The sequence below is a fragment of the Schistocerca gregaria genome, chromosome 8 (assembly GCF_023897955.1).
Source record: "Schistocerca gregaria isolate iqSchGreg1 chromosome 8, iqSchGreg1.2, whole genome shotgun sequence".
NCBI classification, from domain to species: domain Eukaryota; kingdom Metazoa; phylum Arthropoda; class Insecta; order Orthoptera; family Acrididae; genus Schistocerca; species Schistocerca gregaria.
The window spans coordinates 382,237,596-382,261,231 of NC_064927.1; the positions used below are offsets into that span (position 1 = coordinate 382,237,596).

Here is a 23,636-nt window from a genome sequence, read left to right on the forward strand (position 1 = left end):
TCGAGCTCGATCATTAAGCTTGGGGTGCGCTGATTCAGCGTCGTCAGTAAACCCTGTGAGTTGTGAAACGATGACGTCGTAGCGTCAGTCGAGCAAAGCCGAGACAAGTCAAGCTGAGAGATGATACGCAGTTAATTAAACGGTAGGCGCGTGAAACCGATGCACACAACGCTTTCCAAGTGTCCAATGCCACGCACCGAAAAGGACAGACTGCTGCACGCAGCAGGGTGGCGCAGTGGAAGCGTGCTGGGCCCATAACCCAGAGGTCTGTGGATCGAAACCACGCTCTGCTAAAATTATTCTTTTTCGTTGGTGCTTCGAGCTCGATCATTAAGCTTGGGGTGCGCTGATTCAGCGTCGTCAGTAAACCCTGTGAGTTGTGAAACGATGACGACGTGTGAAGAATACGAGAAATACTTCCTAAGACGCAGACCTTCTTACGATTTTTTAGCAATTACATTCCTTGATCACAAGGGTAATGCTTTTTCGGGCCATACGTGCAACTTTCGCGATATAAAAATCGCACCTCCCCGGCGGGGAATCGAACCCCGGTCTCCCGCGTGACAGGCGGGGATACTAACCACTATACTACCGAGGAACACGCAGGCGGTATATATAACGCACGCACATTTCTGGTTCTCAAGTACGTGATACATCTCAAATCTAGCGTCCCGATGCTTCCAGAGTCAGCTGCTACGAAATAAAAGTATGCCCCAGGTGAGGCTCGAACTCACAACCCCGGCATTGCTCACGGCTACTGCCTTATAAGTACCGTGCGCTAACCAATTGCGCCACTGGGGCTACAGCGGAATGGTTTCAGTTAGCGGTATTCACTTTGCTGCCAAGCTGTTGTGGCTACAGACCCATCATACGATCATCACCTACGGCCATACTGCCACTTCAGCACCTGTCTACGAATGCTTCATACGATTCTTGTTTCATATGCTACACTTACAGGCATATCAACCGCTTGTCATCACCGAAAAAATGCAGAAAAACGGGCGCCTTGCATTCTGCTACCTGTCCAACAGCGGGGGCAGATGTATGGCAAGCTCTAGGCTGTGCAGGCGCACCGTGGCCGAGGAGCTGGAGGAGAGATGCCTTCCTTAGCAGCTCCCTGCAGAGTGCGGAAGACCAGAGTGGCCGCGCCGCCGTTGTCAGTGGACGACACGCAATTGCCGAGCCACGGAGAACACGTTGCTTTGCGATGTGCACCCGCCCCGTGGCATACACCGCAAACAGTGGCCCTGTGGCGCAACGGATAACGCGTCTGACTACGGATCAGAAGATTCCAGGTTCGAATCCTGGCAGGGTCGGCATTTTGTTAGTTGCGGGGGCGTAGCTAGGCAATGCATTCGAATGTCTCCACCTTCGTGGAGTGCAATGTTAATCCTGAGCATCTCGCAGCTGCATCTCGAGACGATCGTGGTAAATATCGCTTCGTGCAAGCGTCAGCGTAGCGTCAGTCGAGCAAAGCCGAGACAAGTCAAGCTGAGAGATGATACGCAGTTAATTAAACGGTAGGCGCGTGAAACCGATGCACACAACGCTTTCCAAGTGTCCAATGCCACGCACCGAAAAGGACAGACTGCTGCACGCAGCAGGGTGGCGCGGTGGAAGCGTGCTGGGCCCATAACCCAGAGGTTTGTGGATCGAAACCACGCTCTGCTAAAATTATTCTTTTTCGTTGGTGCTTCGAGCTCGATCATTAAGCTTGGGGTGCGCTGATTCAGCGTCGTCAGTAAACCCTGTGAGTTGTGAAACGATGACGTCGTAGCGTCAGTCGAGCAAAGCCGAGACAAGTCAAGCTGAGAGATGATACGCAGTTAATTAAACGGTAGGCGCGTGAAACCGATGCACACAACGCTTTCCAAGTGTCCAATGCCACGCACCGAAAAGGACAGACTGCTGCACGCAGCAGGGTGGCGCAGTGGAAGCGTGCTGGGCCCATAACCCAGAGGTCTGTGGATCGAAACCACGCTCTGCTAAAATTATTCTTTTTCGTTGGTGCTTCGAGCTCGATCATTAAGCTTGGGGTGCGCTGATTCAGCGTCGTCAGTAAACCCTGTGAGTTGTGAAACGATGACGTCGTAGCGTCAGTCGAGCAAAGCCGAGACAAGTCAAGCTGAGAGATGATACGCAGTTAATTAAACGGTAGGCGCGTGAAACCGATGCACACAACGCTTTCCAAGTGTCCAATGCCACGCACCGAAAAGGACAGACCACTGCACGCAGCAGAGTGGCGCAGTGGAAGCGTGCTGGGCCCATAACCCAGAGGTCCGTGGATCGAAACCACGCTCTGCTAAAATTATTCTTTTTCGTTGGTGCTTCGAGCTCGATCATTAAGCTTGGGGTGCGCTGATTCAGCGTCGTCAGTAAACCCTGTGAGTTGTGAAACGATGACGACGTGTGAAGAATACGAGAAATACTTCCTAAGACGCAGACCTTCTTACGATTTTTTAGCAATTACATTCCTTGATCACAAGGGTAATGCTTTTTCGGGCCATACGTGCAACTTTCGCGATATAAAAATCGCACCTCCCCGGCGGGGAATCGAACGCCGGTCTCCGGCGTGACAGGCGGGGATACTAACCACTATACTACCGAGGAACACGCAGGCGGTCTATATAATGCACGCACATTTCTGGTTCTCAAGTACGTGATACATCTCAAATCTAGCGTCCCGATGCTTCCAGAGTCAGCTGCTACGAAATAAAAGTATGCCCCAGGTGAGGCTCGAACTCACAACCCCGGCATTGCTCACGGCTACTGCCTTATAAGTACCGTGCGCTAACCAATTGCGCCACTGGGGCTACAGCGGAATGGTTTCAGTTAGCGGTATTCACTTTGCTGCCAAGCTGTTGTGGCTACAGACCCATCATACGATCATCACCTACGGCCATACTGCCACTTCAGCACCTGTCTACGAATGCTTCATACGATTCTTGTTTCATATGCTACACTTACAGGCATATCAACCGCTTGTCATCACCGAAAAAATGCAGAAAAACGGGCGCCTTGCATTCTGCTACCTGTCCAACAGCGGGGGCAGATGTATGGCAAGCTCTAGGCTGTGCAGGCGCACCGTGGCCGAGGAGCTGGAGGAGAGATGCCTTCCTTAGCAGCTCCCTGCAGAGTGCGGAAGACCAGAGTGGCCGCGCCGCCGTTGTCAGTGGACGACACGCAGTTGCCGAGCCACGGAGAACACGTTGCTTTGCGATGTGCACCCGCCCCGTGGCATACACCGCGAACAGTGGCCCTGTGGCGCAACGGATAACGCGTCTGACTACGGATCAGAAGATTCCAGGTTCGAATCCTGGCAGGGTCGGCATTTTGTTAGTTGCGGGGGCGTAGCTAGGCAATGCATTCGAATGTCTCCACCTTCGTGGAGTGCAATGTTAATCCTGAGCATCTCGCAGCTGCATCTCGAGACGATCGTGGTAAATATCGCTTCGTGCAAGCGTCAGCGTAGCGTCAGTCGAGCAAAGCCGAGACAAGTCAAGCTGAGAGATGATACGCAGTTAATTAAACGGTAGGCGCGTGAAACCGATGCACACAACGCTTTCCAAGTGTCCAATGCCACGCACCGAAAAGGACAGACTGCTGCACGCAGCAGGGTGGCGCAGTGGAAGCGTGCTGGGCCCATAACCCAGAGGTTTGTGGATCGAAACCACGCTCTGCTAAAATTATTCTTTTTCGTTGGTGCTTCGAGCTCGATCATTAAGCTTGGGGTGCGCTGATTCAGCGTCGTCAGTAAACCCTGTGAGTTGTGAAACGATGACGTCGTAGCGTCAGTCGAGCAAAGCCGAGACAAGTCAAGCTGAGAGATGATACGCAGTTAATTAAACGGTAGGCGCGTGAAACCGATGCACACAACGCTTTCCAAGTGTCCAATGCCACGCACCGAAAAGGACAGACTGCTGCACGCAGCAGGGTGGCGCAGTGGAAGCGTGCTGGGCCCATAACCCAGAGGTCTGTGGATCGAAACCACGCTCTGCTAAAATTATTCTTTTTCGTTGGTGCTTCGAGCTCGATCATTAAGCTTTTGGTGCGCTGATTCAGCGTCGTCAGTAAACCCTGTGAGTTGTGAAACGATGACGTCGTAGCGTCAGTCGAGCAAAGCCGAGACAAGTCAAGCTGAGAGATGATACGCAGTTAATTAAACGGTAGGCGCGTGAAACCGATGCACACAACGCTTTCCAAGTGTCCAATGCCACGCACCGAAAAGGACAGACCACTGCACGCAGCAGAGTGGCGCAGTGGAAGCGTGCTGGGCCCATAACCCAGAGGTCCGTGGATCGAAACCACGCTCTGCTAAAATTATTCTTTTTCGTTGGTGCTTCGAGCTCGATCATTAAGCTTGGGGTGCGCTGATTCAGCGTCGTCAGTAAACCCTGTGAGTTGTGAAACGATGACGACGTGTGAAGAATACGAGAAATACTTCCTAAGACGCAGACCTTCTTACGATTTTTTAGCAATTACATTCCTTGATCACAAGGGTAATGCTTTTTCGGGCCATACGTGCAACTTTCGCGATATAAAAATCGCACCTCCCCGGCGGGGAATCGAACCCCGGTCTCCCGCGTGACAGGCGGGGATACTAACCACTATACTACCGAGGAACACGCAGGCGGTCTTTATAATGCACGAACATTTCTGGTTCTCAAGTACGTGATACATCTCAAATCTAGCGTCCCGATGCTTCCAGAGTCAGCTGCTACGAAATAAAAGTATGCCCCAGGTGAGGCTCGAACTCACAACCCCGGCATTGCTCACGGCTACTGCCTTATAAGTACCGTGCGCTAACCAATTGCGCCACTGGAGCAACAGCGGAATGGTTTCAGTTAGCGGTATTCACTTTGCTGCCAAGCTGTTGTGGCTACAGACCCATCATACGATCATCACCTACGGCCATACTGCCACTTCAGCACCTGTCTACGAATGCTTCATACGATTCTTGTTTCATATGCTACACTTACAGGCATATCAACCGCTTGTCATCACCGAAAAAATGCAGAAAAACGGGCGCCTTGCATTCTGCTACCTGTCCAACAGCGGGGGCAGATGTATGGCAAGCTCTAGGCTGTGCAGGCGCACCGTGGCCGAGGAGCTGGAGGAGAGATGCCTTCCTTAGCAGCTCCCTGCAGAGTGCGGAAGACCAGAGTGGCCGCGCCGCCGTTGTCAGTGGACGACACGCAATTGCCGAGCCACGGAGAACACGTTGCTTTGCGATGTGCACCCGCCCCGTGGCATACACCGCGAACAGTGGCCCTGTGGCGCAACGGATAACGCGTCTGACTACGGATCAGAAGATTCCAGGTTCGAATCCTGGCAGGGTCGGCATTTTGTTAGTTGCGGGGGCGTAGCTAGGCAATGCATTCGAATGTCTCCACCTTCGTGGAGTGCAATGTTAATCCTGAGCATCTCGCAGCTGCATCTCGAGACGATCGTGGTAAATATCGCTTCGTGCAAGCGTCAGCGTAGCGTCAGTCGAGCAAAGCCGAGACAAGTCAAGCTGAGAGATGATACGCAGTTAATTAAACGGTAGGCGCGTGAAACCGATGCACACAACGCTTTCCAAGTGTCCAATGCCACGCACCGAAAAGGACAGACTGCTGCACGCAGCAGGGTGGCGCAGTGGAAGCGTGCTGGGCCCATAACCCAGAGGTTTGTGGATCGAAACCACGCTCTGCTAAAATTATTCTTTTTCGTTGGTGCTTCGAGCTCGATCATTAAGCTTGGGGTGCGCTGATTCAGCGTCGTCAGTAAACCCTGTGAGTTGTGAAACGATGACGTCGTAGCGTCAGTCGAGCAAAGCCGAGACAAGTCAAGCTGAGAGATGATACGCAGTTAATTAAACGGTAGGCGCGTGAAACCGATGCACACAACGCTTTCCAAGTGTCCAATGCCACGCACCGAAAAGGACAGACTGCTGCACGCAGCAGGGTGGCGCAGTGGAAGCGTGCTGGGCCCATAACCCAGAGGTCTGTGGATCGAAACCACGCTCTGCTAAAATTATTCTTTTTCGTTGGTGCTTCGAGCTCGATCATTAAGCTTGGGGTGCGCTGATTCAGCGTCGTCAGTAAACCCTGTGAGTTGTGAAACGATGACGTCGTAGCGTCAGTCGAGCAAAGCCGAGACAAGTCAAGCTGAGAGATGATACGCAGTTAATTAAACGGTAGGCGCGTGAAACCGATGCACACAACGCTTTCCAAGTGTCCAATGCCACGCACCGAAAAGGACAGACCACTGCACGCAGCAGAGTGGCGCAGTGGAAGCGTGCTGGGCCCATAACCCAGAGGTCCGTGGATCGAAACCACGCTCTGCTAAAATTATTCTTTTTCGTTGGTGCTTCGAGCTCGATCATTAAGCTTGGGGTGCGCTGATTCAGCGTCGTCAGTAAACCCTGTGAGTTGTGAAACGATGACGACGTGTGAAGAATACGAGAAATACTTCCTAAGACGCAGACCTTCTTACGATTTTTTAGCAATTACATTCCTTGATCACAAGGGTAATGCTTTTTCGGGCCATACGTGCAACTTTCGCGATATAAAAATCGCACCTCCCCGGCGGGGAATCGAACCCCGGTCTCCCGCGTGACAGGCGGGGATACTAACCACTATACTACCGAGGAACACGCAGGCGGTCTTTATAATGCACGAACATTTCTGGTTCTCAAGTACGTGATACATCTCAAATCTAGCGTCCCGATGCTTCCAGAGTCAGCTGCTACGAAATAAAAGTATGCCCCAGGTGAGGCTCGAACTCACAACCCCGGCATTGCTCACGGCTACTGCCTTATAAGTACCGTGCGCTAACCAATTGCGCCACTGGGGCTACAGCGGAATGGTTTCAGTTAGCGGTATTCACTTTGCTGCCAAGCTGTTGTGGCTACAGACCCATCATACGATCATCACCTACGGCCATACTGCCACTTCAGCACCTGTCTACGAATGCTTCATACGATTCTTGTTTCATATGCTACACTTACAGGCATATCAACCGCTTGTCATCACCGAAAAAATGCAGAAAAACGGGCGCCTTGCATTCTGCTACCTGTCCAGATGTATGGCAAGCTCTAGGCTGTGCAGGCGCACCGTGGCCGAGGAGCTGGAGGAGAGATGCCTTCCTTAGCAGCTCCCTGCAGAGTGCGGAAGACCAGAGTGGCCGCGCCGCCGTTGTCAGTGGACGACACGCAATTGCCGAGCCACGGAGAACACGTTGCTTTGTGATGTGTACCCGCCCCGTGGCATACTCCGCCAACAGTGGCCCTGTGGCGCAACGGATAACGCGTCTGACTACGTATCAGAAGATTCCAGGTTCGAATCCTGGCAGCGTCGGCATTTTGTTAGTTGCAGGTTCGTAGCTAGGCAATGCATTCGAATGTCTCCACCTTCGTGGAGTGCAATGTTAATCCTGAGCATCTCGCAGCTGCATCTCCAGACGATCGTGGTAAATATCGCTTCGTGCAAGCGTCAGCGTAGCGTCAGTCGAGCAAAGTCGAGACAAGTCAAGCTGAGAGATGATACGCAGTTAATTAAACGGTAGGCGCGTGAAACCGATGCACACAACGCTTTCCAAGTGTCCAATGCCACGCACCGAAAAGGACGGACCACTGCACGCAGCAGAGTGGCGCAGTGGAAGCGTGCTGGGCCCATAACCCAGAGGTCTGTGGATCGAAACCACGCTCTGCTAAAATTATTCTTTTTCGTTGGTGCTTCGAGCTCGATCATTAAGCTTGGGGTGCGCTGATTCAGCGTCGTCAGTAAACCCTGTGAGTTGTGAAACGATGACGACGTGTGAAGAATACGAGAAACACTTCCTAAGACGCAGACCTTCTTACGATTTTTTAGCAATTACATTCCTTGATCACAAGGGTAATGCTTTTTCGGGCCATACGTGCAACTTTCGCGATATAAAAATCGCACCTCCCCGGCGGGGAATCGAACGCCGGTCTCCGGCGTGACAGGCGGGGATACTAACCACTATACTACCGAGGAACACGCAGGCGGTCTATATAATGCACGCACATTTCTGGTTCTCAAGTACGTGATACATCTCAAATCTAGCGTCCCGATGCTTCCAGAGTCAGCTGCTACGAAATAAAAGTATGCCCCAGGTGAGGCTCGAACTCACAACCCCGGCATTGCTCACGGCTACTGCCTTATAAGTACCGTGCGCTAACCAATTGCGCCACTGGGGCAACAGCGGAATGGTTTCAGTTAGCGGTATTCACTTTGCTGCCAAGCTGTTGTGGCTACAGACCCATCATACGATCATCACCTACGGCCATACTGCCACTTCAGCACCTGTCTACGAATGCTTCATACGATTCTTGTTTCATATGCTACACTTACAGGCATATCAACCGCTTGTCATCACCGAAAAAATGCAGAAAAACGGGCGCCTTGCATTCTGCTACCTGTCCAACAGCGGGGGCAGATGTATGGCAAGCTCTAGGCTGTGCAGGCGCACCGTGGCCGAGGAGCTGGAGGAGAGATGCCTTCCTTAGCAGCTCCCTGCAGAGTGCGGAAGACCAGAGTGGCCGCGCCGCCGTTGTCAGTGGACGACACGCAATTGCCGAGCCACGGAGAACACGTTGCTTTGCGATGTGCACCCGCCCCGTGGCATACACCGCGAACAGTGGCCCTGTGGCGCAACGGATAACGCGTCTGACTACGGATCAGAAGATTCCAGGTTCGAATCCTGGCAGGGTCGGCATTTTGTTAGTTGCGGGGGCGTAGCTAGGCAATGCATTCGAATGTCTCCACCTTCGTGGAGTGCAATGTTAATCCTGAGCATCTCGCAGCTGCATCTCGAGACGATCGTGGTAAATATCGCTTCGTGCAAGCGTCAGCGTAGCGTCAGTCGAGCAAAGCCGAGACAAGTCAAGCTGAGAGATGATACGCAGTTAATTAAACGGTAGGCGCGTGAAACCGATGCACACAACGCTTTCCAAGTGTCCAATGCCACGCACCGAAAAGGACAGACTGCTGCACGCAGCAGGGTGGCGCAGTGGAAGCGTGCTGGGCCCATAACCCAGAGGTTTGTGGATCGAAACCACGCTCTGCTAAAATTATTCTTTTTCGTTGGTGCTTCGAGCTCGATCATTAAGCTTGGGGTGCGCTGATTCAGCGTCGTCAGTAAACCCTGTGAGTTGTGAAACGATGACGTCGTAGCGTCAGTCGAGCAAAGCCGAGACAAGTCAAGCTGAGAGATGATACGCAGTTAATTAAACGGTAGGCGCGTGAAACCGATGCACACAACGCTTTCCAAGTGTCCAATGCCACGCACCGAAAAGGACAGACTGCTGCACGCAGCAGGGTGGCGCAGTGGAAGCGTGCTGGGCCCATAACCCAGAGGTCTGTGGATCGAAACCACGCTCTGCTAAAATTATTCTTTTTCGTTGGTGCTTCGAGCTCGATCATTAAGCTTGGGGTGCGCTGATTCAGCGTCGTCAGTAAACCCTGTGAGTTGTGAAACGATGACGTCGTAGCGTCAGTCGAGCAAAGCCGAGACAAGTCAAGCTGAGAGATGATACGCAGTTAATTAAACGGTAGGCGCGTGAAACCGATGCACACAACGCTTTCCAAGTGTCCAATGCCACGCACCGAAAAGGACAGACCACTGCACGCAGCAGAGTGGCGCAGTGGAAGCGTGCTGGGCCCATAACCCAGAGATCCGTGGATCGAAACCACGCTCTGCTAAAATTATTCTTTTTCGTTGGTGCTTCGAGCTCGATCATTAAGCTTGGGGTGCGCTGATTCAGCGTCGTCAGTAAACCCTGTGAGTTGTGAAACGATGACGACGTGTGAAGAATACGAGAAATACTTCCTAAGACGCAGACCTTCTTACGATTTTTTAGCAATTACATTCCTTGATCACAAGGGTAATGCTTTTTCGGGCCATACGTGCAACTTTCGCGATATAAAAATCGCACCTCCCCGGCGGGGAATCGAACCCCGGTCTCCCGCGTGACAGGCGGGGATACTAACCACTATACTACCGAGGAACACGCAGGCGGTCTTTATAATGCACGAACATTTCTGGTTCTCAAGTACGTGATACATCTCAAATCTAGCGTCCCGATGCTTCCAGAGTCAGCTGCTACGAAATAAAAGTATGCCCCAGGTGAGGCTCGAACTCACAACCCCGGCATTGCTCACGGCTACTGCCTTATAAGTACCGTGCGCTAACCAATTGCGCCACTGGGGCTACAGCGGAATGGTTTCAGTTAGCGGTATTCACTTTGCTGCCAAGCTGTTGTGGCTACAGACCCATCATACGATCATCACCTACGGCCATACTGCCACTTCAGCACCTGTCTACGAATGCTTCATACGATTCTTGTTTCATATGCTACACTTACAGGCATATCAACCGCTTGTCATCACCGAAAAAATGCAGAAAAACGGGCGCCTTGCATTCTGCTACCTGTCCAGATGTATGGCAAGCTCTAGGCTGTGCAGGCGCACCGTGGCCGAGGAGCTGGAGGAGAGATGCCTTCCTTAGCAGCTCCCTGCAGAGTGCGGAAGACCAGAGTGGCCGCGCCGCCGTTGTCAGTGGACGACACGCAATTGCCGAGCCACGGAGAACACGTTGCTTTGTGATGTGTACCCGCCCCGTGGCATACTCCGCCAACAGTGGCCCTGTGGCGCAACGGATAACGCGTCTGACTACGTATCAGAAGATTCCAGGTTCGAATCCTGGCAGCGTCGGCATTTTGTTAGTTGCAGGTTCGTAGCTAGGCAATGCATTCGAATGTCTCCACCTTCGTGGAGTGCAATGTTAATCCTGAGCATCTCGCAGCTGCATCTCCAGACGATCGTGGTAAATATCGCTTCGTGCAAGCGTCAGCGTAGCGTCAGTCGAGCAAAGTCGAGACAAGTCAAGCTGAGAGATGATACGCAGTTAATTAAACGGTAGGCGCGTGAAACCGATGCACACAACGCTTTCCAAGTGTCCAATGCCACGCACCGAAAAGGACGGACCACTGCACGCAGCAGAGTGGCGCAGTGGAAGCGTGCTGGGCCCATAACCCAGAGGTCTGTGGATCGAAACCACGCTCTGCTAAAATTATTCTTTTTCGTTGGTGCTTCGAGCTCGATCATTAAGCTTGGGGTGCGCTGATTCAGCGTCGTCAGTAAACCCTGTGAGTTGTGAAACGATGACGACGTGTGAAGAATACGAGAAACACTTCCTAAGACGCAGACCTTCTTACGATTTTTTAGCAATTACATTCCTTGATCACAAGGGTAATGCTTTTTCGGGCCATACGTGCAACTTTCGCGATATAAAAATCGCACCTCCCCGGCGGGGAATCGAACGCCGGTCTCCGGCGTGACAGGCGGGGATACTAACCACTATACTACCGAGGAACACGCAGGCGGTCTATATAATGCACGCACATTTCTGGTTCTCAAGTACGTGATACATCTCAAATCTAGCGTCCCGATGCTTCCAGAGTCAGCTGCTACGAAATAAAAGTATGCCCCAGGTGAGGCTCGAACTCACAACCCCGGCATTGCTCACGGCTACTGCCTTATAAGTACCGTGCGCTAACCAATTGCGCCACTGGGGCTACAGCGGAATGGTTTCAGTTAGCGGTATTCACTGAGCTGCCAAGCTGTTGTGGCTACAGACCCATCATACGATCATCACCTACGGCCATACTGCCACTTCAGCACCTGTCTACGAATGCTTCATACGATTCTTGTTTCATATGCTACACTTACAGGCATATCAACCGCTTGTCATCACCGAAAAAATGCAGAAAAACGGGCGCCTTGCATTCTGCTACCTGTCCAGATGTATGGCAAGCTCTAGGCTGTGCAGGCGCACCGTGGCCGAGGAGCTGGAGGAGAGATGCCTTCCTTAGCAGCTCCCTGCAGAGTGCGGAAGACCAGAGTGGCCGCGCCGCCGTTGTCAGTGGACGACACGCAATTGCCGAGCCACGGAGAACACGTTGCTTTGCGATGTGCACCCGCCCCGTGTCATACACCGCGAACAGTGGCCCTGTGGCGCAACGGATAACGCGTCTGACTACGGATCAGAAGATTCCAGGTTCGAATCCTGGCAGGGTCGGCATTTTGTTAGTTGCGGGGGCGTAGCTAGGCAATGCATTCGAATGTCTCCACCTTCGTGGAGTGCAATGTTAATCCTGAGCATCTCGCAGCTGCATCTCGAGACGATCGTGGTAAATATCGCTTCGTGCAAGCGTCAGCGTAGCGTCAGTCGAGCAAAGCCGAGACAAGTCAAGCTGAGAGATGATACGCAGTTAATTAAACGGTAGGCGCGTGAAACCGATGCACACAACGCTTTCCAAGTGTCCAATGCCACGCACCGAAAAGGACAGACTGCTGCACGCAGCAGGGTGGCGCAGTGGAAGCGTGCTGGGCCCATAACCCAGAGGTCTGTGGATCGAAACCACGCTCTGCTAAAATTATTCTTTTTCGTTGGTGCTTCGAGCTCGATCATTAAGCTTGGGGTGCGCTGATTCAGCGTCGTCAGTAAACCCTGTGAGTTGTGAAACGATGACGTCGTAGCGTCAGTCGAGCAAAGCCGAGACAAGTCAAGCTGAGAGATGATACGCAGTTAATTAAACGGTAGGCGCGTGAAACCGATGCACACAACGCTTTCCAAGTGTCCAATGCCACGCACCGAAAAGGACGGACCACTGTACGCAGCAGAGTGGCGCAGTGGAAGCGTGCTGGGCCCATAACCCAGAGGTCTGTGGATCGAAACCACGCTCTGCTAAAATTATTCTTTTTCGTTGGTGCTTCGAGCTCGATCATTAAGCTTGGGGTGCGCTGATTCAGCGTCGTCAGTAAACCCTGTGAGTTGTGAAACGATGACGACGTGTGAAGAATACGAGAAACACTTCCTAAGACGCAGACCTTCTTACGATTTTTTAGCAATTACATTCCTTGATCACAAGGGTAATGCTTTTTCGGGCCATACGTGCAACTTTCGCGATATAAAAATCGCACCTCCCCGGCGGGGAATCGAACGCCGGTCTCCGGCGTGACAGGCGGGGATACTAACCACTATACTACCGAGGAACACGCAGGCGGTCTATATAATGCACGCACATTTCTGGTTCTCAAGTACGTGATACATCTCAAATCTAGCGTCCCGATGCTTCCAGAGTCAGCTGCTACGAAATAAAAGTATGCCCCAGGTGAGGCTCGAACTCACAACCCCGGCATTGCTCACGGCTACTGCCTTATAAGTACCGTGCGCTAACCAATTGCGCCACTGGAGCTACAGCGGAATGGTTTCAGTTAGCGGTATTCACTTTGCTGCCAAGCTGTTGTGGCTACAGACCCATCATACGATCATCACCTACGGCCATACTGCCACTTCAGCACCTGTCTACGAATGCTTCATACGATTCTTGTTTCATATGCTACACTTACAGGCATATCAACCGCTTGTCATCACCGAAAAAATGCAGAAAAACGGGCGCCTTGCATTCTGCTACCTGTCCAACAGCGGGGGCAGATGTATGGCAAGCTCTAGGCTGTGCAGGCGCACCGTGGCCGAGGAGCTGGAGGAGAGATGCCTTCCTTAGCAGCTCCCTGCAGAGTGCGGAAGACCAGAGTGGCCGCGCCGCCGTTGTCAGTGGACGACACGCAATTGCCGAGCCACGGAGAACACGTTGCTTTGCGATGTGCACCCGCCCCGTGGCATACACCGCGAACAGTGGCCCTGTGGCGCAACGGATAACGCGTCTGACTACGGATCAGAAGATTCCAGGTTCGAATCCTGGCAGGGTCGGCATTTTGTTAGTTGCGGGGGCGTAGCTAGGCAATGCATTCGAATGTCTCCACCTTCGTGGAGTGCAATGTTAATCCTGAGCATCTCGCAGCTGCATCTCGAGACGATCGTGGTAAATATCGCTTCGTGCAAGCGTCAGCGTAGCGTCAGTCGAGCAAAGCCGAGACAAGTCAAGCTGAGAGATGATACGCAGTTAATTAAACGGTAGGCGCGTGAAACCGATGCACACAACGCTTTCCAAGTGTCCAATGCCACGCACCGAAAAGGACAGACTGCTGCACGCAGCAGGGTGGCGCAGTGGAAGCGTGCTGGGCCCATAACCCAGAGGTTTGTGGATCGAAACCACGCTCTGCTAAAATTATTCTTTTTCGTTGGTGCTTCGAGCTCGATCATTAAGCTTGGGGTGCGCTGATTCAGCGTCGTCAGTAAACCCTGTGAGTTGTGAAACGATGACGTCGTAGCGTCAGTCGAGCAAAGCCGAGACAAGTCAAGCTGAGAGATGATACGCAGTTAATTAAACGGTAGGCGCGTGAAACCGATGCACACAACGCTTTCCAAGTGTCCAATGCCACGCACCGAAAAGGACAGACTGCTGCACGCAGCAGGGTGGCGCAGTGGAAGCGTGCTGGGCCCATAACCCAGAGGTCCGTGGATCGAAACCACGCTCTGCTAAAATTATTCTTTTTCGTTGGTGCTTCGAGCTCGATCATTAAGCTTGGGGTGCGCTGATTCAGCGTCGTCAGTAAACCCTGTGAGTTGTGAAACGATGACGTCGTAGCGTCAGTCGAGCAAAGCCGAGACAAGTCAAGCTGAGAGATGATACGCAGTTAATTAAACGGTAGGCGCGTGAAACCGATGCACACAACGCTTTCCAAGTGTCCAATGCCACGCACCGAAAAGGACAGACCACTGCACGCAGCAGAGTGGCGCAGTGGAAGCGTGCTGGGCCCATAACCCAGAGGTCCGTGGATCGAAATCACGCTCTGCTAAAATTATTCTTTTTCGTTGGTGCTTCGAGCTCGATCATTAAGCTTGGGGTGCGCTGATTCAGCGTCGTCAGTAAACCCTGTGAGTTGTGAAACGATGACGACGTGTGAAGAATACGAGAAATACTTCCTAAGACGCAGACCTTCTTACGATTTTTTAGCAATTACATTCCTTGATCACAAGGGTAATGCTTTTTCGGGCCATACGTGCAACTTTCGCGATATAAAAATCGCACCTCCCCGGCGGGGAATCGAACCCCGGTCTCCCGCGTGACAGGCGGGGATACTAACCACTATACTACCGAGGAACACGCAGGCGGTCTTCATAATGCACGAACATTTCTGGTTCTCAAGTACGTGATACATCTCAAATCTAGCGTCCCGATGCTTCCAGAGTCAGCTGCTACGAAATAAAAGTATGCCCCAGGTGAGGCTCGAACTCACAACCCCGGCATTGCTCACGGCTACTGCCTTATAATTACCGTGCGCTAACCAATTGCGCCACTGGGGCTACAGCGGAATGGTTTCAGTTAGCGGTATTCACTTTGCTGCCAAGCTGTTGTGGCTACAGACCCATCATACGATCATCACCTACGGCCATACTGCCACTTCAGCACCTGTCTACGAATGCTTCATACGATTCTTGTTTCATATGCTACACTTACAGGCATATCAACCGCTTGTCATCACCGAAAAAATGCAGAAAAACGGGCGCCTTGCATTCTGCTACCTGTCCAGATGTATGGCAAGCTCTAGGCTGTGCAGGCGCACCGTGGCCGAGGAGCTGGAGGAGAGATGCCTTCCTTAGCAGCTCCCTGCAGAGTGCGGAAGACCAGAGTGGCCGCGCCGCCGTTGTCAGTGGACGACACGCAATTGCCGAGCCACGGAGAACACGTTGCTTTGCGATGTGTACCCGCCCCGTGGCATACTCCGCCAACAGTGGCCCTGTGGCGCAACGGATAACGCGTCTGACTACGGATCAGAAGATTCCAGGTTCGAATCCTGGCAGCGTCGGCATTTTGTTAGTTGCAGGTTCGTAGCTAGGCAATGCATTCGAATGTCTCCACCTTCGTGGAGTGCAATGTTAATCCTGAGCATCTCGCAGCTGCATCTCGAGACGATCGTGGTAAATATCGCTTCGTGCAAGCGTCAGCGTAGCGTCAGTCGAGCAAAGTCGAGACAAGTCAAGCTGAGAGATGATACGCAGGTAATTAAACGGTAGGCGCGTGAAACCGATGCACACAACGCTTTCCAAGTGTCCAATGCCACGCACCGAAAAGGACGGACCGCTGCACGCAGCAGAGTGGCGCAGTGGAAGCGTGCTGGGCCCATAACCCAGAGGTCTGTGGATCGAAACCACGCTCTGCTAAAATTATTCTTTTTCGTTGGTGCTTCGAGCTCGATCATTAAGCTTGGGGTGCGCTGATTCAGCGTCGTCAGTAAACCCTGTGAGTTGTGAAACGATGACGACGTGTGAAGAATACGAGAAACACTTCCTAAGACGCAGACCTTCTTACGATTTTTTAGCAATTACATTCCTTGATCACAAGGGTAATGCTTTTTCGGGCCATACGTGCAACTTTCGCGATATAAAAATCGCACCTCCCCGGCGGGGAATCGAACGCCGGTCTCCGGCGTGACAGGCGGGGATACTAACCACTATACTACCGAGGAACACGCAGGCGGTCTATATAATGCACGCACATTTCTGGTTCTCAAGTACGTGATACATCTCAAATCTAGCGTCCCGATGCTTCCAGAGTCAGCTGCTACGAAATAAAAGTATGCCCCAGGTGAGGCTCGAACTCACAACCCCGGCATTGCTCACGGCTACTGCCTTATAAGTACCGTGCGCTAACCAATTGCGCCACTGGAGCTACAGCGGAATGGTTTCAGTTAGCGGTATTCACTTTGCTGCCAAGCTGTTGTGGCTACAGACCCATCATACGATCATCACCTACGGCCATACTGCCACTTCAGCACCTGTCTACGAATGCTTCATACGATTCTTGTTTCATATGCTACACTTACAGGCATATCAACCGCTTGTCATCACCGAAAAAATGCAGAAAAACGGGCGCCTTGCATTCTGCTACCTGTCCAACAGCGGGGGCAGATGTATGGCAAGCTCTAGGCTGTGCAGGCGCACCGTGGCCGAGGAGCTGGAGGAGAGATGCCTTCCTTAGCAGCTCCCTGCAGAGTGCGGAAGACCAGAGTGGCCGCGCCGCCGTTGTCAGTGGACGACACGCAATTGCCGAGCCACGGAGAACACGTTGCTTTGCGATGTGCACCCGCCCCGTGGCATACACCGCGAACAGTGGCCCTGTGGCGCAACGGATAACGCGTCTGACTACGGATCAGAAGATTCCAGGTTCGAATCCTGGCAGGGTCGGCATTTTGTTAGTTGCGGGGGCGTAGCTAGGCAATGCATTCGAATGTCTCCACCTTCGTGGAGTGCAATGTTAATCCTGAGCATCTCGCAGCTGCATCTCGAGACGATCGTGGTAAATATCGCTTCGTGCAAGCGTCAGCGTAGCGTCAGTCGAGCAAAGCCGAGACAAGTCAAGCTGAGAGATGATACGCAGTTAATTAAACGGTAGGCGCGTGAAACCGATGCACACAACGCTTTCCAAGTGTCCAATGCCACGCACCGAAAAGGACAGACTGCTGCACGCAGCAGGGTGGCGCAGTGGAAGCGTGCTGGGCCCATAACCCAGAGGTTTGTGGATCGAAACCACGCTCTGCTAAAATTATTCTTTTTCGTTGGTGCTTCGAGCTCGATCATTAAGCTTGGGGTGCGCTGATTCAGCGTCGTCAGTAAACCCTGTGAGTTGTGAAACGATGACGTCGTAGCGTCAGTCGAGCAAAGCCGAGACAAGTCAAGCTGAGAGATGATACGCAGTTAATTAAACGGTAGGCGCGTGAAACCGATGCACACAACGCTTTCCAAGTGTCCAATGCCACGCACCGAAAAGGACAGACTGCTGCACGCAGCAGGGTGGCGCAGTGGAAGCGTGCTGGGCCCATAACCCAGAGGTCTGTGGATCGAAACCACGCTCTGCTAAAATTATTCTTTTTCGTTGGTGCTTCGAGCTCGATCATTAAGCTTGGGGTGCGCTGATTCAGCGTCGTCAGTAAACCCTGTGAGTTGTGAAACGATGACGTCGTAGCGTCAGTCGAGCAAAGCCGAGACAAGTCAAGCTGAGAGATGATACGCAGTTAATTAAACGGTAGGCGCGTGAAACCGATGCACACAACGCTTTCCAAGTGTCCAATGCCACGCACCGAAAAGGACAGACCACTGCACGCAGCAGAGTGGCGCAGTGGAAGCGTGCTGGGCCCATAACCCAGAGGTCCGTGGATCGAAACCACGCTCTGCTAAAATTATTCTTTTTCGTTGGTGCTTCGAGCTCGATCATTAAGCTTGGGGTGCGCTGATTCAGCGTCGTCAGTAAACCCTGTGAGTTGTGAAACGATGACGACGTGTGAAGAATACGAGAAATACTTCCTAAGACGCAGACCTTCTTACGATTTTTTAGCAATTACATTCCTTGATCACAAGGGTAATGCTTTTTCGGGCCATACGTGCAACTTTCGCGATATAAAAATCGCACCTCCCCGGCGGGGAATCGAACCCCGGTCTCCCGCGTGACAGGCGGGGATACTAACCACTATACTACCGAGGAACACGCAGGCGGTCTTCATAATGCACGAACATTTCTGGTTCTCAAGTACGTGATACATCTCAAATCTAGCGTCCCGATGCTTCCAGAGTCAGCTGCTACGAAATAAAAGTATGCCCCAGGTGAGGCTCGAACTCACAACCCCGGCATTGCTCACGGCTACTGCCTTATAATTACCGTGCGCTAACCAATTGCGCCACTGGGGCTACAGCGGAATGGTTTCAGTTAGCGGTATTCACTTTGCTGCCAAGCTGTTGTGGCTACAGACCCATCATACGATCATCACCTACGGCCATACTGCCACTTCAGCACCTGTCTACGAATGCTTCATACGATTCTTGTTTCATATGCTACACTTACAGGCATATCAACCGCTTGTCATCACCGAAAAAATGCAGAAAAACGGGCGCCTTGCATTCTGCTACCTGTCCAGATGTATGGCAAGCTCTAGGCTGTGCAGGCGCACCGTGGCCGAGGAGCTGGAGGAGAGATGCCTTCCTTAGCAGCTCCCTGCAGAGTGCGGAAGACCAGAGTGGCCGCGCCGCCGTTGTCAGTGGACGACACGCAATTGCCGAGCCACGGAGAACACGTTGCTTTGCGATGTGTACCCGCCCCGTGGCATACTCCGCCAACAGTGGCCCTGTGGCGCAACGGATAACGCGTCTGACTACGGATCAGAAGATTCCAGGTTCGAATCCTGGCAGCGTCGGCATTTTGTTAGTTGCAGGTTCGTAGCTAGGCAATGCATTCGAATGTCTCCACCTTCGTGGAGTGCAATGTTAATCCTGAGCATCTCGCAGCTGCATCTCCAGACGATCGTGGTAAATATCGCTTCGTGCAAGCGTCAGCGTAGCGTCAGTCGAGCAAAGTCGAGACAAGTCAAGCTGAGAGATGATACGCAGGTAATTAAACGGTAGGCGCGTGAAACCGACGCACACAACGCTTTCCAAGTGTCCAATGCCACGCACCGAAAAGGACGGACCACTGCACGCAGCAGAGTGGCGCAGTGGAAGCGTGCTGGGCCCATAACCCAGAGGTCTGTGGATCGAAACCACGCTCTGCTAAAATTATTCTTTTTCGTTGGTGCTTCGAGCTCGATCATTAAGCTTGGGGTGCGCTGATTCAGCGTCGTCAGTAAACCCTGTGAGTTGTGAAACGATGACGACGTGTGAAGAATACGAGAAACACTTCCTAAGACGCAGACCTTCTTACGATTTTTTAGCAATTACATTCCTTGATCACAAGGGTAATGCTTTTTCGGGCCATACGTGCAACTTTCGCGATATAAAAATCGCACCTCCCCGGCGGGGAATCGAACGCCGGTCTCCGGCGTGACAGGCGGGGATACTAACCACTATACTACCGAGGAACACGCAGGCGGTCTATATAATGCACGCACATTTCTAGTTCTCAAGTACGTGATACATCTCAAATCTAGCGTCCCGATGCTTCCAGAGTCAGCTGCTACGAAATAAAAGTATGCCCCAGGTGAGGCTCGAACTCACAACCCCGGCATTGCTCACGGCTACTGCCTTATAAGTACCGTGCGCTAACCAATTGCGCCACTGGGGCTACAGCGGAATGGTTTCAGTTAGCGGTATTCACTGAGCTGCCAAGCTGTTGTGGCTACAGACCCATCATACGATCATCACCTACGGCCATACTGCCACTTCAGCACCTGTCTACGAATGCTTCATACGATTCTTGTTTCATATGCTACACTTACAGGCATATCAACCGCTTGTCATCACCGAAAAAATGCAGAAAAACGGGCGCCTTGCATTCTGCTACCTGTCCAGATGTATGGCAAGCTCTAGGCTGTGCAGGCGCACCGTGGCCGAGGAGCTGGAGGAGAGATGCCTTCCTTAGCAGCTCCCTGCAGAGTGCGGAAGACCAGAGTGGCCGCGCCGCCGTTGTCAGTGGACGACACGCAATTGCCGAGCCACGGAGAACACGTTGCTTTGCGATGTGCACCCGCCCCGTGGCATACACCGCGAACAGTGGCCCTGTGGCGCAACGGATAACGCGTCTGACTACGGATCAGAAGATTCCAGGTTCGAATCCTGGCAGGGTCGGCATTTTGTTAGTTGCGGGGGCGTAGCTAGGCAATGCATTCGAATGTCTCCACCTTCGTGGAGTGCAATGTTAATCCTGAGCATCTCGCAGCTGCATCTCGAGACGATCGTGGTAAATATCGCTTCGTGCAAGCGTCAGCGTAGCGTCAGTCGAGCAAAGCCGAGACAAGTCAAGCTGAGAGATGATACGCAGTTAATTAAACGGTAGGCGCGTGAAACCGATGCACACAACGCTTTCCAAGTGTCCAATGCCACGCACCGAAAAGGACAGACTGCTGCACGCAGCAGGGTGGCGCAGTGGAAGCGTGCTGGGCCCATAACCCAGAGGTCTGTGGATCGAAACCACGCTCTGCTAAAATTATTCTTTTTCGTTGGTGCTTCGAGCTCGATCATTAAGCTTGGGGTGCGCTGATTCAGCGTCGTCAGTAAACCCTGTGAGTTGTGAAACGATGACGTCGTAGCGTCAGTCGAGCAAAGCCGAGACAAGTCAAGCTGAGAGATGATACGCAGTTAATTAAACGGTAGGCGCGTGAAACCGATGCACACAACGCTTTCCAAGTGTCCAATGCCACGCACCGAAAAGGACGGACCACTGTACGCAGCAGAGTGGCGCAGTGGAAGCGTGCTGGGCCCATAACCCAGAGGTCTGTGGATCGAAACCACGCTCTGCTAAAATTATTCTTTTTCGTTGGTGCTTCGAGCTCGATCATTAAGCTTGGGGTGCGCTGATTCAGCGTCGTCAGTAAACCCTGTGAGTTGTGAAACGATGACGACGTGTGAAGAATACGAGAAACACTTCCTAAGACGCAGACCTTCTTACGATTTTTTAGCAATTACATTCCTTGATCACAAGGGTAATGCTTTTTCGGGCCATACGTGCAACTTTCGCGATATAAAAATCGCACCTCCCCGGCGGGGAATCGAACGCCGGTCTCCGGCGTGACAGGCGGGGATACTAACCACTATACTACCGAGGAACACGCAGGCGGTCTATATAATGCACACACATTTCTGGTTCTCAAGTACGTGATACATCTCAAATCTAGCGTCCCGATGCTTCCAGAGTCAGCTGCTACGAAATAAAAGTATGCCCCAGGTGAGGCTCGAACTCACAACCCCGGCATTGCTCACGGCTACTGCCTTATAAGTACCGTGCGCTAACCAATTGCGCCACTGGAGCTACAGCGGAATGGTTTCAGTTAGCGGTATTCACTTTGCTGCCAAGCTGTTGTGGCTACAGACCCATCATACGATCATCACCTACGGCCATACTGCCACTTCAGCACCTGTCTACGAATGCTTCATACGATTCTTGTTTCATATGCTACACTTACAGGCATATCAACCGCTTGTCATCACCGAAAAAATGCAGAAAAACGGGCGCCTTGCATTCTGCTACCTGTCCAACAGCGGGGGCAGATGTATGGCAAGCTCTAGGCTGTGCAGGCGCACCGTGGCCGAGGAGCTGGAGGAGAGATGCCTTCCTTAGCAGCTCCCTGCAGAGTGCGGAAGACCAGAGTGGCCGCGCCGCCGTTGTCAGTGGACGACACGCAATTGCCGAGCCACGGAGAACACGTTGCTTTGCGATGTGTACCCGCCCCGTGGCATACTCCGCCAACAGTGGCCCTGTGGCGCAACGGATAACGCGTCTGACTACGTATCAGAAGATTCCAGGTTCGAATCCTGGCAGCGTCGGCATTTTGTTAGTTGCAGGTTCGTAGCTAGGCAATGCATTCGAATGTCTCCACCTTCGTGGAGTGCAATGTTAATCCTGAGCATCTCGCAGCTGCATCTCCAGACGATCGTGGTAAATATCGCTTCGTGCAAGCGTCAGCGTAGCGTCAGTCGAGCAAAGTCGAGACAAGTCAAGCTGAGAGATGATACGCAGGTAATTAAACGGTAGGCGCGTGAAACCGACGCACACAACGCTTTCCAAGTGTCCAATGCCACGCACCGAAAAGGACGGACCACTGCACGCAGCAGAGTGGCGCAGTGGAAGCGTGCTGGGCCCATAACCCAGAGGTCTGTGGATCGAAACCACGCTCTGCTAAAATTATTCTTTTTCGTTGGTGCTTCGAGCTCGATCATTAAGCTTGGGGTGCGCTGATTCAGCGTCGTCAGTAAACCCTGTGAGTTGTGAAACGATGACGACGTGTGAAGAATACGAGAAACACTTCCTAAGACGCAGACCTTCTTACGATTTTTTAGCAATTACATTCCTTGATCACAAGGGTAATGCTTTTTCGGGCCATACGTGCAACTTTCGCGATATAAAAATCGCACCTCCCCGGCGGGGAATCGAACGCCGGTCTCCGGCGTGACAGGCGGGGATACTAACCACTATACTACCGAGGAACACGCAGGCGGTCTATATAATGCACGCACATTTCTGGTTCTCAAGTACGTGATACATCTCAAATCTAGCGTCCCGATGCTTCCAGAGTCAGCTGCTACGAAATAAAAGTATGCCCCAGGTGAGGCTCGAACTCACAACCCCGGCATTGCTCACGGCTACTGCCTTATAAGTACCGTGCGCTAACCAATTGCGCCACTGGGGCTACAGCGGAATGGTTTCAGTTAGCGGTATTCACTGAGCTGCCAAGCTGTTGTGGCTACAGACCCATCATACGATCATCACCTACGGCCATACTGCCACTTCAGCACCTGTCTACGAATGCTTCATACGATTCTTGTTTCATATGCTACACTTACAGGCATATCAACCGCTTGTCATCACCGAAAAAATGCAGAAAAACGGGCGCCTTGCATTCTGCTACCTGTCCAACAGCGGGGGCAGATGTATGGCAAGCTCTAGGCTGTGCAGGCGCACCGTGGCCGAGGAGCTGGAGGAGAGATGCCTTCCTTAGCAGCTCCCTGCAGAGTGCGGAAGACCAGAGTGGCCGCGCCGCCGTTGTCAGTGGACGACACGCAATTGCCGAGCCACGGAGAACACGTTGCTTTGCGATGTGCACCCGCCCCGTGGCATACACCGCGAACAGTGGCCCTGTGGCGCAACGGATAACGCGTCTGACTACGGATCAGAAGATTCCAGGTTCGAATCCTGGCAGGGTCGGCATTTTGTTAGTTGCGGGGGCGTAGCTAGGCAATGCATT

The 23,636-nt window shown here is 52.5% G+C and overlaps 56 non-coding genes across 56 annotated transcripts; 36 read left to right on the plus strand and 20 right to left on the minus strand.

Annotated features, from left to right (window-relative positions):
* The first annotated feature begins 221 nt into the window (after window positions 1–221).
* Trnam-cau (transfer RNA methionine (anticodon CAU)) lies at window positions 222–293 on the plus strand. Its single transcript has one exon. It is a non-coding gene; the product is annotated as a tRNA-Met (tRNA).
* Window positions 294–526: 233 nt separating this feature from the next.
* Trnad-guc (transfer RNA aspartic acid (anticodon GUC)) lies at window positions 527–598 on the minus strand. The gene has a single exon. It is a non-coding gene; the product is annotated as a tRNA-Asp (tRNA).
* Window positions 599–709: 111 nt separating this feature from the next.
* On the minus strand, window positions 710–801 carry Trnai-uau (transfer RNA isoleucine (anticodon UAU)). Its single transcript is given in 2 exon segments — window positions 710–745; window positions 764–801. It is a non-coding gene; the product is annotated as a tRNA-Ile (tRNA).
* A 442-nt stretch (window positions 802–1,243) lies between these two features.
* Window positions 1,244–1,316, plus strand: Trnar-acg (transfer RNA arginine (anticodon ACG)). Its single transcript has one exon. It is a non-coding gene; the product is annotated as a tRNA-Arg (tRNA).
* A 600-nt stretch (window positions 1,317–1,916) lies between these two features.
* On the plus strand, window positions 1,917–1,988 carry Trnam-cau (transfer RNA methionine (anticodon CAU)). The gene has a single exon. It is a non-coding gene; the product is annotated as a tRNA-Met (tRNA).
* Window positions 1,989–2,233: 245 nt separating this feature from the next.
* On the plus strand, window positions 2,234–2,305 carry Trnam-cau (transfer RNA methionine (anticodon CAU)). Its single transcript has one exon. It is a non-coding gene; the product is annotated as a tRNA-Met (tRNA).
* Window positions 2,306–2,721: 416 nt separating this feature from the next.
* Trnai-uau (transfer RNA isoleucine (anticodon UAU)) lies at window positions 2,722–2,813 on the minus strand. The gene is given in 2 exon segments: window positions 2,722–2,757; window positions 2,776–2,813. It is a non-coding gene; the product is annotated as a tRNA-Ile (tRNA).
* Window positions 2,814–3,255: 442 nt separating this feature from the next.
* Window positions 3,256–3,328, plus strand: Trnar-acg (transfer RNA arginine (anticodon ACG)). The gene has a single exon. It is a non-coding gene; the product is annotated as a tRNA-Arg (tRNA).
* Window positions 3,329–3,928: 600 nt separating this feature from the next.
* Window positions 3,929–4,000, plus strand: Trnam-cau (transfer RNA methionine (anticodon CAU)). Its single transcript has one exon. It is a non-coding gene; the product is annotated as a tRNA-Met (tRNA).
* A 245-nt stretch (window positions 4,001–4,245) lies between these two features.
* On the plus strand, window positions 4,246–4,317 carry Trnam-cau (transfer RNA methionine (anticodon CAU)). Its single transcript has one exon. It is a non-coding gene; the product is annotated as a tRNA-Met (tRNA).
* A 233-nt stretch (window positions 4,318–4,550) lies between these two features.
* Window positions 4,551–4,622, minus strand: Trnad-guc (transfer RNA aspartic acid (anticodon GUC)). The gene has a single exon. It is a non-coding gene; the product is annotated as a tRNA-Asp (tRNA).
* A 111-nt stretch (window positions 4,623–4,733) lies between these two features.
* Window positions 4,734–4,825, minus strand: Trnai-uau (transfer RNA isoleucine (anticodon UAU)). The gene is given in 2 exon segments: window positions 4,734–4,769; window positions 4,788–4,825. It is a non-coding gene; the product is annotated as a tRNA-Ile (tRNA).
* A 442-nt stretch (window positions 4,826–5,267) lies between these two features.
* Window positions 5,268–5,340, plus strand: Trnar-acg (transfer RNA arginine (anticodon ACG)). Its single transcript has one exon. It is a non-coding gene; the product is annotated as a tRNA-Arg (tRNA).
* A 600-nt stretch (window positions 5,341–5,940) lies between these two features.
* On the plus strand, window positions 5,941–6,012 carry Trnam-cau (transfer RNA methionine (anticodon CAU)). Its single transcript has one exon. It is a non-coding gene; the product is annotated as a tRNA-Met (tRNA).
* Window positions 6,013–6,257: 245 nt separating this feature from the next.
* On the plus strand, window positions 6,258–6,329 carry Trnam-cau (transfer RNA methionine (anticodon CAU)). Its single transcript has one exon. It is a non-coding gene; the product is annotated as a tRNA-Met (tRNA).
* A 233-nt stretch (window positions 6,330–6,562) lies between these two features.
* Window positions 6,563–6,634, minus strand: Trnad-guc (transfer RNA aspartic acid (anticodon GUC)). The gene has a single exon. It is a non-coding gene; the product is annotated as a tRNA-Asp (tRNA).
* A 111-nt stretch (window positions 6,635–6,745) lies between these two features.
* Window positions 6,746–6,837, minus strand: Trnai-uau (transfer RNA isoleucine (anticodon UAU)). The gene is given in 2 exon segments: window positions 6,746–6,781; window positions 6,800–6,837. It is a non-coding gene; the product is annotated as a tRNA-Ile (tRNA).
* A 430-nt stretch (window positions 6,838–7,267) lies between these two features.
* On the plus strand, window positions 7,268–7,340 carry Trnar-acg (transfer RNA arginine (anticodon ACG)). Its single transcript has one exon. It is a non-coding gene; the product is annotated as a tRNA-Arg (tRNA).
* A 283-nt stretch (window positions 7,341–7,623) lies between these two features.
* Window positions 7,624–7,695, plus strand: Trnam-cau (transfer RNA methionine (anticodon CAU)). Its single transcript has one exon. It is a non-coding gene; the product is annotated as a tRNA-Met (tRNA).
* Window positions 7,696–8,111: 416 nt separating this feature from the next.
* On the minus strand, window positions 8,112–8,203 carry Trnai-uau (transfer RNA isoleucine (anticodon UAU)). The gene is given in 2 exon segments: window positions 8,112–8,147; window positions 8,166–8,203. It is a non-coding gene; the product is annotated as a tRNA-Ile (tRNA).
* Window positions 8,204–8,645: 442 nt separating this feature from the next.
* On the plus strand, window positions 8,646–8,718 carry Trnar-acg (transfer RNA arginine (anticodon ACG)). The gene has a single exon. It is a non-coding gene; the product is annotated as a tRNA-Arg (tRNA).
* Window positions 8,719–9,318: 600 nt separating this feature from the next.
* On the plus strand, window positions 9,319–9,390 carry Trnam-cau (transfer RNA methionine (anticodon CAU)). Its single transcript has one exon. It is a non-coding gene; the product is annotated as a tRNA-Met (tRNA).
* A 245-nt stretch (window positions 9,391–9,635) lies between these two features.
* On the plus strand, window positions 9,636–9,707 carry Trnam-cau (transfer RNA methionine (anticodon CAU)). The gene has a single exon. It is a non-coding gene; the product is annotated as a tRNA-Met (tRNA).
* Window positions 9,708–9,940: 233 nt separating this feature from the next.
* Trnad-guc (transfer RNA aspartic acid (anticodon GUC)) lies at window positions 9,941–10,012 on the minus strand. The gene has a single exon. It is a non-coding gene; the product is annotated as a tRNA-Asp (tRNA).
* A 111-nt stretch (window positions 10,013–10,123) lies between these two features.
* On the minus strand, window positions 10,124–10,215 carry Trnai-uau (transfer RNA isoleucine (anticodon UAU)). The gene is given in 2 exon segments: window positions 10,124–10,159; window positions 10,178–10,215. It is a non-coding gene; the product is annotated as a tRNA-Ile (tRNA).
* A 430-nt stretch (window positions 10,216–10,645) lies between these two features.
* On the plus strand, window positions 10,646–10,718 carry Trnar-acg (transfer RNA arginine (anticodon ACG)). The gene has a single exon. It is a non-coding gene; the product is annotated as a tRNA-Arg (tRNA).
* Window positions 10,719–11,001: 283 nt separating this feature from the next.
* On the plus strand, window positions 11,002–11,073 carry Trnam-cau (transfer RNA methionine (anticodon CAU)). The gene has a single exon. It is a non-coding gene; the product is annotated as a tRNA-Met (tRNA).
* Window positions 11,074–11,489: 416 nt separating this feature from the next.
* On the minus strand, window positions 11,490–11,581 carry Trnai-uau (transfer RNA isoleucine (anticodon UAU)). The gene is given in 2 exon segments: window positions 11,490–11,525; window positions 11,544–11,581. It is a non-coding gene; the product is annotated as a tRNA-Ile (tRNA).
* A 430-nt stretch (window positions 11,582–12,011) lies between these two features.
* Window positions 12,012–12,084, plus strand: Trnar-acg (transfer RNA arginine (anticodon ACG)). The gene has a single exon. It is a non-coding gene; the product is annotated as a tRNA-Arg (tRNA).
* Window positions 12,085–12,367: 283 nt separating this feature from the next.
* Window positions 12,368–12,439, plus strand: Trnam-cau (transfer RNA methionine (anticodon CAU)). Its single transcript has one exon. It is a non-coding gene; the product is annotated as a tRNA-Met (tRNA).
* A 245-nt stretch (window positions 12,440–12,684) lies between these two features.
* On the plus strand, window positions 12,685–12,756 carry Trnam-cau (transfer RNA methionine (anticodon CAU)). Its single transcript has one exon. It is a non-coding gene; the product is annotated as a tRNA-Met (tRNA).
* Window positions 12,757–13,172: 416 nt separating this feature from the next.
* On the minus strand, window positions 13,173–13,264 carry Trnai-uau (transfer RNA isoleucine (anticodon UAU)). Its single transcript is given in 2 exon segments — window positions 13,173–13,208; window positions 13,227–13,264. It is a non-coding gene; the product is annotated as a tRNA-Ile (tRNA).
* A 442-nt stretch (window positions 13,265–13,706) lies between these two features.
* Window positions 13,707–13,779, plus strand: Trnar-acg (transfer RNA arginine (anticodon ACG)). The gene has a single exon. It is a non-coding gene; the product is annotated as a tRNA-Arg (tRNA).
* A 600-nt stretch (window positions 13,780–14,379) lies between these two features.
* On the plus strand, window positions 14,380–14,451 carry Trnam-cau (transfer RNA methionine (anticodon CAU)). Its single transcript has one exon. It is a non-coding gene; the product is annotated as a tRNA-Met (tRNA).
* A 245-nt stretch (window positions 14,452–14,696) lies between these two features.
* Trnam-cau (transfer RNA methionine (anticodon CAU)) lies at window positions 14,697–14,768 on the plus strand. The gene has a single exon. It is a non-coding gene; the product is annotated as a tRNA-Met (tRNA).
* Window positions 14,769–15,001: 233 nt separating this feature from the next.
* On the minus strand, window positions 15,002–15,073 carry Trnad-guc (transfer RNA aspartic acid (anticodon GUC)). The gene has a single exon. It is a non-coding gene; the product is annotated as a tRNA-Asp (tRNA).
* A 111-nt stretch (window positions 15,074–15,184) lies between these two features.
* Trnai-uau (transfer RNA isoleucine (anticodon UAU)) lies at window positions 15,185–15,276 on the minus strand. Its single transcript is given in 2 exon segments — window positions 15,185–15,220; window positions 15,239–15,276. It is a non-coding gene; the product is annotated as a tRNA-Ile (tRNA).
* Window positions 15,277–15,706: 430 nt separating this feature from the next.
* On the plus strand, window positions 15,707–15,779 carry Trnar-acg (transfer RNA arginine (anticodon ACG)). The gene has a single exon. It is a non-coding gene; the product is annotated as a tRNA-Arg (tRNA).
* Window positions 15,780–16,062: 283 nt separating this feature from the next.
* Window positions 16,063–16,134, plus strand: Trnam-cau (transfer RNA methionine (anticodon CAU)). The gene has a single exon. It is a non-coding gene; the product is annotated as a tRNA-Met (tRNA).
* A 416-nt stretch (window positions 16,135–16,550) lies between these two features.
* Window positions 16,551–16,642, minus strand: Trnai-uau (transfer RNA isoleucine (anticodon UAU)). Its single transcript is given in 2 exon segments — window positions 16,551–16,586; window positions 16,605–16,642. It is a non-coding gene; the product is annotated as a tRNA-Ile (tRNA).
* Window positions 16,643–17,084: 442 nt separating this feature from the next.
* Trnar-acg (transfer RNA arginine (anticodon ACG)) lies at window positions 17,085–17,157 on the plus strand. The gene has a single exon. It is a non-coding gene; the product is annotated as a tRNA-Arg (tRNA).
* A 600-nt stretch (window positions 17,158–17,757) lies between these two features.
* Trnam-cau (transfer RNA methionine (anticodon CAU)) lies at window positions 17,758–17,829 on the plus strand. Its single transcript has one exon. It is a non-coding gene; the product is annotated as a tRNA-Met (tRNA).
* A 245-nt stretch (window positions 17,830–18,074) lies between these two features.
* Trnam-cau (transfer RNA methionine (anticodon CAU)) lies at window positions 18,075–18,146 on the plus strand. The gene has a single exon. It is a non-coding gene; the product is annotated as a tRNA-Met (tRNA).
* Window positions 18,147–18,379: 233 nt separating this feature from the next.
* Trnad-guc (transfer RNA aspartic acid (anticodon GUC)) lies at window positions 18,380–18,451 on the minus strand. The gene has a single exon. It is a non-coding gene; the product is annotated as a tRNA-Asp (tRNA).
* A 111-nt stretch (window positions 18,452–18,562) lies between these two features.
* Window positions 18,563–18,654, minus strand: Trnai-uau (transfer RNA isoleucine (anticodon UAU)). Its single transcript is given in 2 exon segments — window positions 18,563–18,598; window positions 18,617–18,654. It is a non-coding gene; the product is annotated as a tRNA-Ile (tRNA).
* Window positions 18,655–19,084: 430 nt separating this feature from the next.
* Window positions 19,085–19,157, plus strand: Trnar-acg (transfer RNA arginine (anticodon ACG)). Its single transcript has one exon. It is a non-coding gene; the product is annotated as a tRNA-Arg (tRNA).
* Window positions 19,158–19,440: 283 nt separating this feature from the next.
* Trnam-cau (transfer RNA methionine (anticodon CAU)) lies at window positions 19,441–19,512 on the plus strand. The gene has a single exon. It is a non-coding gene; the product is annotated as a tRNA-Met (tRNA).
* Window positions 19,513–19,928: 416 nt separating this feature from the next.
* On the minus strand, window positions 19,929–20,020 carry Trnai-uau (transfer RNA isoleucine (anticodon UAU)). The gene is given in 2 exon segments: window positions 19,929–19,964; window positions 19,983–20,020. It is a non-coding gene; the product is annotated as a tRNA-Ile (tRNA).
* A 430-nt stretch (window positions 20,021–20,450) lies between these two features.
* On the plus strand, window positions 20,451–20,523 carry Trnar-acg (transfer RNA arginine (anticodon ACG)). The gene has a single exon. It is a non-coding gene; the product is annotated as a tRNA-Arg (tRNA).
* Window positions 20,524–20,806: 283 nt separating this feature from the next.
* On the plus strand, window positions 20,807–20,878 carry Trnam-cau (transfer RNA methionine (anticodon CAU)). Its single transcript has one exon. It is a non-coding gene; the product is annotated as a tRNA-Met (tRNA).
* Window positions 20,879–21,123: 245 nt separating this feature from the next.
* Window positions 21,124–21,195, plus strand: Trnam-cau (transfer RNA methionine (anticodon CAU)). Its single transcript has one exon. It is a non-coding gene; the product is annotated as a tRNA-Met (tRNA).
* A 416-nt stretch (window positions 21,196–21,611) lies between these two features.
* On the minus strand, window positions 21,612–21,703 carry Trnai-uau (transfer RNA isoleucine (anticodon UAU)). Its single transcript is given in 2 exon segments — window positions 21,612–21,647; window positions 21,666–21,703. It is a non-coding gene; the product is annotated as a tRNA-Ile (tRNA).
* A 442-nt stretch (window positions 21,704–22,145) lies between these two features.
* Window positions 22,146–22,218, plus strand: Trnar-acg (transfer RNA arginine (anticodon ACG)). Its single transcript has one exon. It is a non-coding gene; the product is annotated as a tRNA-Arg (tRNA).
* A 283-nt stretch (window positions 22,219–22,501) lies between these two features.
* On the plus strand, window positions 22,502–22,573 carry Trnam-cau (transfer RNA methionine (anticodon CAU)). The gene has a single exon. It is a non-coding gene; the product is annotated as a tRNA-Met (tRNA).
* Window positions 22,574–22,989: 416 nt separating this feature from the next.
* Window positions 22,990–23,081, minus strand: Trnai-uau (transfer RNA isoleucine (anticodon UAU)). The gene is given in 2 exon segments: window positions 22,990–23,025; window positions 23,044–23,081. It is a non-coding gene; the product is annotated as a tRNA-Ile (tRNA).
* A 442-nt stretch (window positions 23,082–23,523) lies between these two features.
* Trnar-acg (transfer RNA arginine (anticodon ACG)) lies at window positions 23,524–23,596 on the plus strand. Its single transcript has one exon. It is a non-coding gene; the product is annotated as a tRNA-Arg (tRNA).
* Window positions 23,597–23,636: the final 40 nt, after the last annotated feature.